Raw genomic sequence first — 7,501 nt, 5'->3', positions numbered from 1 at the left:
ATTTTTAGTTAAAAAAAAAAAAAAAACAGCCTTTCCAAGGGCAACAAAGTGAACTAGAAGGAAGCAGGGTGTGGGCCTCTCATAAGCTCTTGCTCTGAAACCTGGACTTGAGGAAAGAGGACCTCTTAGGAACTCAGGGTAACTGGCCAGCAGAGAGATGCCTTTGGTGGGTGGGGTGGAGCTGCAGTCCACATTGGTCACTGGATTGGTCTGCATGGGTTCTAAGGTGATATTCACCTACCAGTTGGTTGACATGATTAACACTATTATTCTTGGGGGGCATTAAATTAAGGAATTATGCATGGAGCCAAGAGAGTGGCTTATGCAGTTGGATTCTGAATCACAATCAGACTGATTGGCTGCCTCTTGCCCACCCCTAATCAGGGATGGAGCCTGTAACAGGGTGGGCATGACCAGGAATCCAATTGTGATCTCCTGGTTCATGGGTGGATGCTCAATTACTGAACCACACCAACCAGGATAAGATCATTTATTTTAAAAGTTATACTGCTCCTAATCATTTATTATATATATCTATCCCCCCCTCCCCCAGCTTCATTTAATCAGCTTCTAAGAAACTCTTTTTAGAACTTAAAGCCAAAAGTTTGAGTCTTGGTTCTCTGTAGTTTCCTTGTATGCTCTTTCCCCTAAGGCAATAACCCTCAGCCTATTCTTTTTAAATGAAGTTATAATTTCTGGCTGCCGGCCACCATCTTGGCTGACAGTTAATTTGCATATACTCACTGATTAGCCAATGAAAAGGGTAGAGGTCGTACGCCAATTACCATGTTTCTCTTTTATTAGTGTAGATATATATATATCCCCCCACCCCCAGCTTCATTTAATCAGCTTCTAAGAAACTTTTTTTAGAACTTAAAGCCAAAAGTTTGAGTCTTGGTTCTCTGTAGTTTCCTTGTATGCTCTTTCTCCTAAGGCAATAACCCTCAGCCTATTCTTTTTAAATGAAGTTATAATTTCTATGCACTGAATTTTAAATATATATATGTATATATGTTTACAATTGATAAATTAGTTCTGTTCTAAGAAACTTTTTTTAGAACTTAAAGCCAAAAGTTTGAGTCTTGGTTCTCTGTAGTTTCCTTGTATGCTCTTTCCCCTAAGGCAATAACCCTCAGCCTATTCTTTTTAAATGAAGTTATAATTTCTATGCACTTAATTTTAAATATATATATATATACACAATTGATAAATTAGTTGTTTTAATGGTGAAAATGCAGCTAAATTATTGAGAAGGAAATCTATATCAAGAAATATTTTAAAATAATAATTTTAAACCAGAAACAAGGCCCAGCTCTATAGAGTTTTAATTGTAAAATCATGAGAGCAAGGAAAGAAATTATCAGGATGTGAGCTTTACCAGAAAAAAAGAAAAGAAAAAAGGAACAATCCAAGAGTAATTGTCAAACAAAGCTGGGGTAACAATTGCAGCTGCAATAACTGGTTTGGAAAAGGAAGCTAAGAACTAGAGTTCTGCCTCTTGGTCATATGGTTTAGACTTTCTAAGTCAATTTTAAGGCTTGGGGTATAATATCGTAATATCCTATTTGCTAGTGGTATATTAGAGGGAAAATTTATATATATAAAGTGTTTATAAATTCCTGGCATATAGAAAGCACGCAGTAAATAATGATAAATGCAAATATGCAAAATGACAAATACAAATTAAATATGCATAAATAGTACGAAAGGGCTCCCTGGAGGTTGTATATAGCTATACACGGATTTATAGTGCAAGGAAAGAGTGCAGGGGCACAATGAGCTCAAATGTGGTTCTGAGTAATAGGCTATTTCATATAAGTACCCCAACACTATGTGCAGGATAGAATAAAATAAGGAGAGTGAGATCTACTAGTAGATATTCTAAAAGATTCTAATCAGAGCTATCATGTCCTAAAATATATGTTTGTGTTTATATGTGTGTGTCAGGATGGGCAAAAGATGTGAGATGGAGCAAAACTTGGGAAGAGGCCACAGTTGTGAAAGGAGAGAGGGGTAAAGCAAGGTAACTAGTCCATGGAGCAGAGATCAGGGCAGGTAGCAAAATCTGAAGGAGCAAATCACACTGAGGGTTTGGGTGTTCTGTGACTCAAGGGACATACAGGAGCCCAAGGATTATCCATGATGTTGACCTTAGTTTTGGTTAGCAGGTGTTGGAGGAGGACATTAAAAGGGAGTGACTGATGGCTGACATAAGAGCGAATGTACCCAGGCAATTGGAGGTTCCTCACTTCCTTCTCTGCCCACCATCCCCACACTAGGACTCTTTTAAGGACACAGTCTAGAGAGAGCAATGTGTTGTTGAGACAATTTGGACTGAATACACGACTGAACCCAGTTAAACACTCTATACAAACTTTAAGAGTCTGTGGATGGTTCAGAGATCTACTTGTCTTGCAGCTCCCAAGACTAGCCTTGTATATAACTTCCCTTGCTTACTGAACCTGCCACCTACCAATCTGGACGGTCCTGCCTCTTTCTTTGATCTCTTTTTCCCTACATGTACAAGGACAAGTTTCATATTTACCTCCCCCCCGCCCACCACTGCCCCAGTGAATTCCTGAATTTATGAACCAATAATTGGAGAGACAGTCAGGATACTGAAAAAAAAAAGGTATTTTGGGGAAAGGAATTTGTAGGGGAAATCTCAAGTTGACCATCAGCCTCTATGTGGGAAGGAATGGCACAGAAACACCAGTTACTTTGATGCTTTTGCTTGAGGATAAACGGTATAGTGCACTGAGGCAAGGAGGAGAAAAGAATGCTGCTGTGGCAGATGGTCTTTAATGGTGGGCAGGGTGGTTGGCCACCAATGCCCAACTAGAGTCTGAAGCTCTGTTAGGAAGTTGAAAGAAGAACTGAGGTTAGAGAGGGACATGTGGCTGTCCACCCCTGTGCTATCTTTGGGGCTAGCAGACAAGGTGGGAGAGCAAGGTAATAGATTGGAGACTTTAGCACGCCCTTTTGACAGCCACGAGGGCGTGGACTGCCATGGATTAAGGTCCAAAAGCGGTGACAAAACTTGATTGTGGCCACCCAAGACAAGCCTTGTGTATAACTTTCCTTGCTGATTAAATGTGTCACTTACCAATCTGGAATGGTCTGCCTCTTTCTTCAGGCTCTCTCTGACCTCTGTGTATGGGAGCCAGTTTCAGACTTTTACCTGCAAACCAATAGCAGGACAACATATTAATGCAAACTCTGGAGAATAGGAGGGCTGGAATTGTGCCTGAGTTTCCATTGGGAGTGATGGTTTAAGGACTGAAATAGATTTTGATCAGGTGATTCCTTTAGTAGACTCAACTTTTAAGGCATTAGGAAGAATATGCTAATTTCTTATTTAAGTATTCAATTATTACATATTTATTGACACTCCATGATACTTCTTTATATTGATGGCTTTTCTCTTATTCCGTTTATAAAAGGGATTGAAATAATGGAGAAGGGCCATAGAGGTCCTTACATTAATTTAGAAAACTTAATTTCCTGATAAATGAGGTTTCCTGCGGGTGAGAAGGTGGTCACAGAGGTGTAAATGTTGTCTCTACTATTCCTTCTCCACACCAATTAGTGATTCATGTGGCTTCACACTTTATAGCAAAATACACAATTTAATAATCAAAAACATTCGGCTTATATCAAAAGGTTAATTTACAAAAGAGAAAATAGATTATTTTATAGAAACAGGCACAATTTGACAGGAGGAAGCATGTTGCTTACTAGTATGTGTTATTTGAACAAGTTTCAAACAGAATAAAGATATAACCATACTTTAAGAGGCTAATTTGTATAATTTCTTTGTTTTTCCAGGCATCCCTCCATCTTCATTTTCTTCCAAAATCCAAGTTAGGATAACTGCTCATATAGCAACCTGAAATTCAGAAGTAGCATTTGTGTCCTAGTTATGTACTAGTTAATTGTGCAGTTTGAAAGTGATTTGTTATAATTTGTTGTCAAAATGAAATGGTTGTTTTTTATTTGGTGATACTGTCATTATCAGATCATTCTTTTTTTTTAATTCCTTATTAGTTAAGGTATTACAAATGTGTCCTTATTCAGATCATTCTTTAAAAAATCATAGCAGAGACTCTTTCTTTCTTTCTTTCTTTAAATCTCTGATGCTTAGACAAGTGCCTTGAAATCTTAAAGAGAGCTCAGTGAATATTCATTCATTATTGAAACAATATCGTCTCAACTTAGTCAAAAATTTCCAATTTTTATTCTTCGATTGCCATTTGTGTATTTCATCGTGCTGCTTCCCTCTTGAGAGGAGATTGGAAAGAAGCGAGGAGAGTCAGAAAGGATGTGTGCCACCATTTCTCTCTCTGTCTGTCTAATGGTTTTGAATAAAATTTGAATCACACAGCCCTTCCTGTCCTCTCCCCCACAGGAACACAGCATTTTGTTAATAACTCCATGGAGGTGGTTGGTGCTTGTTTGCAGGTAGCCTCCGGGTTAAACAACCTCTCCTCAATGTGGTATATTTTCATGTTGTGAAGGTTTCCTCTTTTCCTCAGATCTCAATAATCTATGCTTGCCAAACACTATCTAGATGAACTATTTTATAGATGTTTGCCTAGTTTTAAAGTTTTTCTTAGGGCTGATAACCTTTTCAAAACTAAATATCAAAGAACATGTCATTTGTGGGAGAGGAATTTTTTACACTCTTATACACTCTAAAAATATAAACTTAAGCTGTGGTGTAATGATTATGCATATTATATCACTTTGTGTTTTACTATTCTGGGATATATGCACATTTGCCTGAGGGTCTATATAAGATGGTTAGTATAAAAACATAAACACAGTGAGTGGCTGATACCAAAGCACAAACGAAGAAACATTTAATAAAATGTTTTACACTTGTTATTCTACCCCGATCACTCCATTCAGGTGACAATCATAGAATGTGACTATAAGACAGGAAGATATTTTACTAGCAGCAAATTCCAGAGTAATTGTGTGGGCTGCTTAGAACTGCCACTGGGCCCTCACTTGATTAGACTGCTGATGAGGAGTCTCAGATACCTTGTTCTCTCCTGCAGGCCATTTCCTCTTAATTCCTTGTCAGTTCAGAGAAATTTGTATGATTTGTTCCACTTTTGAATATGAATAAAATTCCTTATAATCTTTATTTAAGATTCACGTTCTCAGAACTCTGCATAAGAACAAAACAAAACAAAGAGAGAGAGACTTTTTCTTATCCTCTAACAAGATCTAATCCTTATAAACCACTTTCTCACTGAATTCTTGACTTCTTGGTTGATATTATTATCACACATAATTTTTGAGCATTTGAAAAGTGTGAACAAAATCTAAAATCTTTTATTTGTAACTTGCTTTAGATGTCTCTAGGAAACTTCTAATGAAAACTAATAATTTTCAATATTAGTAAAAAATGTCAATATAGTGATGTTTTTAACTGAAAAAAATTCTCTTTGTTACTTTGTGAGGACTATTTTTAATTTTATTTAAGCAAGACTCTATAACTCTTAGAACTTTTAGAATTTACTAATCTCATTGGAAAATAGCTAAATAATTGTGCTAAGAGGCCAATAAGGAACTAGTTCATTTTGATAATTTTGGAGTTTGAAAGTGATTTGTTATAATTTGTTGTAAAAAATGGAATGGTTGGTCTTTATTTGGCAATAGTGTCATTATCAAAGCATTGTTTCTAAGAACACACATTTGAAACCCAATTGGTTGGCAGTGAGGAATGTATTTACTCTCAGATGGGAACACCATCTATACTAATAAAAGAGTAATATGCTAATTAGACCAGACCTCTTCCAGACAAAGCCACGGTGGTGGGGGCCGAGGCATCAGCGGTTAGGGGCAATCAGGCTGGCAGGGGAGCAGTTAGGGGGAAATCAGGCCAGCTGGCAGAAGTGGTTACAGGCAATCAGGCAGGGAGGCGATCCCTATAGGATCGGGCCTAAATCGGCAGTCGGACATCCCCTGAGAGGTCCTGGATTGGAGAGGGTGCAGGCCTGGCTGAGGGACCCCACCCCCCATGTGCATGAATTTCATGCACCGGGCCTCTAGTACTAAACAAAACCATGTAATGCTTCCAATCCTTTTCTCCCCAATTTGATACTTAAGAAGAGAGAATTTTCAGATCTTTATTGGGCTCAGAACACAGAATTGGTTGAAAATGCTGACTATGTCACCACTGTAGAATCTCAATCAGAAGTTAGAATATTTCATCTTAAAATTTACTTTAAAGGGCACATGATAACAAAATGAAGATAAATCTGTTAAATGCCAGAAGTATTGAAGCAATCTTTCAAATGGGTTTTGTGACCTGTCCTTGATGTCACATTATTTTGGGGTGAGATTTTAAACAAAAGGTGGGATTAGGCATATCATTATATATGCACAGATACCATTAGAACAATTATCCCACAGGTAAGATTGATAGCAAAAAAGGAAAGTTAATAAAATAACAATTCTTCATTTGATCTTGTCTACTTTTTGCAAACTATTTCATTAGGAGTAAGATAAACACTTTTTAAGATGTTACTCCTATTTAACATTGAATTGTATTAATTACTAAAATGATTGTGAAATACAGTAACAAAAATAGAAGATATTGCTGAGTAAATGTATATGAACTTGGTTTGGTAAGGTAAGAAAAGGAATAGAACAGGATAAACAGGCCATCTAAGAAAGATGAATTTAGACATTAGAGCAATTGGTTTGGTAATGACAGGATGAATGAGATTTTTTTGTATTTGTTTAGCTCAAAAAATATCCATATGATATGTTAGAATATCCTTAGTTTTATCTTATACAAAAATTATAATTTCTCAATTATTATAAAAGTACTAGTGGCCTGGTGCATGAAATTCATGCACATTAAATGGGGATTAATTAGAGGAAATATTTTAATATTGCTATTTGCCCTTTATAATAGAAGTGTCAGAGATGAAAGAAAATTAGTAAAATGTATATGAAAATCTTCCTCCTGTCAGAGTCTGGGGCACGCCGCGGGACCCAGAGTCAAGTCCCTGGCCACCTGCGGTGCCTCAAAACTGTGTGAGACCCAGACCCAGCTGGCCCCATCCCCATTGGGCGAGATCCAGCCCCACCCAGCCCTGCCAGGCGGGGGGCGCAGCCTCAGGTCCCCCTGCCCAGCGCCGGGTGTGAGGTACAGCCTCAGGTCCCCCGGTGCATGCCGAGTGGGGGGTGCAGCCTCAGGTTCCCCAGTGCACCCTCAGGTCCCCTGACCCGGCACCAGGGTAAGGGGCGCTGCTTGAAGTTCCCTGTTTAGCCCCACCGGGCAGGGGATGCAGCCTGAGATCCCCCATCAAGCCCCACCGGGCGGGGGGTGCAGCCTCAGGTCCCCTGGCCCAGTGCTGGGACAGGGGCATAGCCTCAGGTCCCCCATCAAGCCCCGCTGGGTAGGAGGGGCGCAGCCTCAGGGCCCCTGTCAAACCCCACCAGGAGGGGGCGCAGCCTCAGGTCCCTTCTGATTGCTCTT

Source organism: Myotis brandtii, unplaced genomic scaffold (genome assembly GCF_000412655.1).
Source record: "Myotis brandtii unplaced genomic scaffold, ASM41265v1 scaffold815, whole genome shotgun sequence".
NCBI classification, from domain to species: Eukaryota; Metazoa; Chordata; class Mammalia; order Chiroptera; family Vespertilionidae; genus Myotis; species Myotis brandtii.
The sequence above is the reverse complement of the archived record's forward strand: the minus strand, read 5'-3'. Positions refer to the sequence as shown.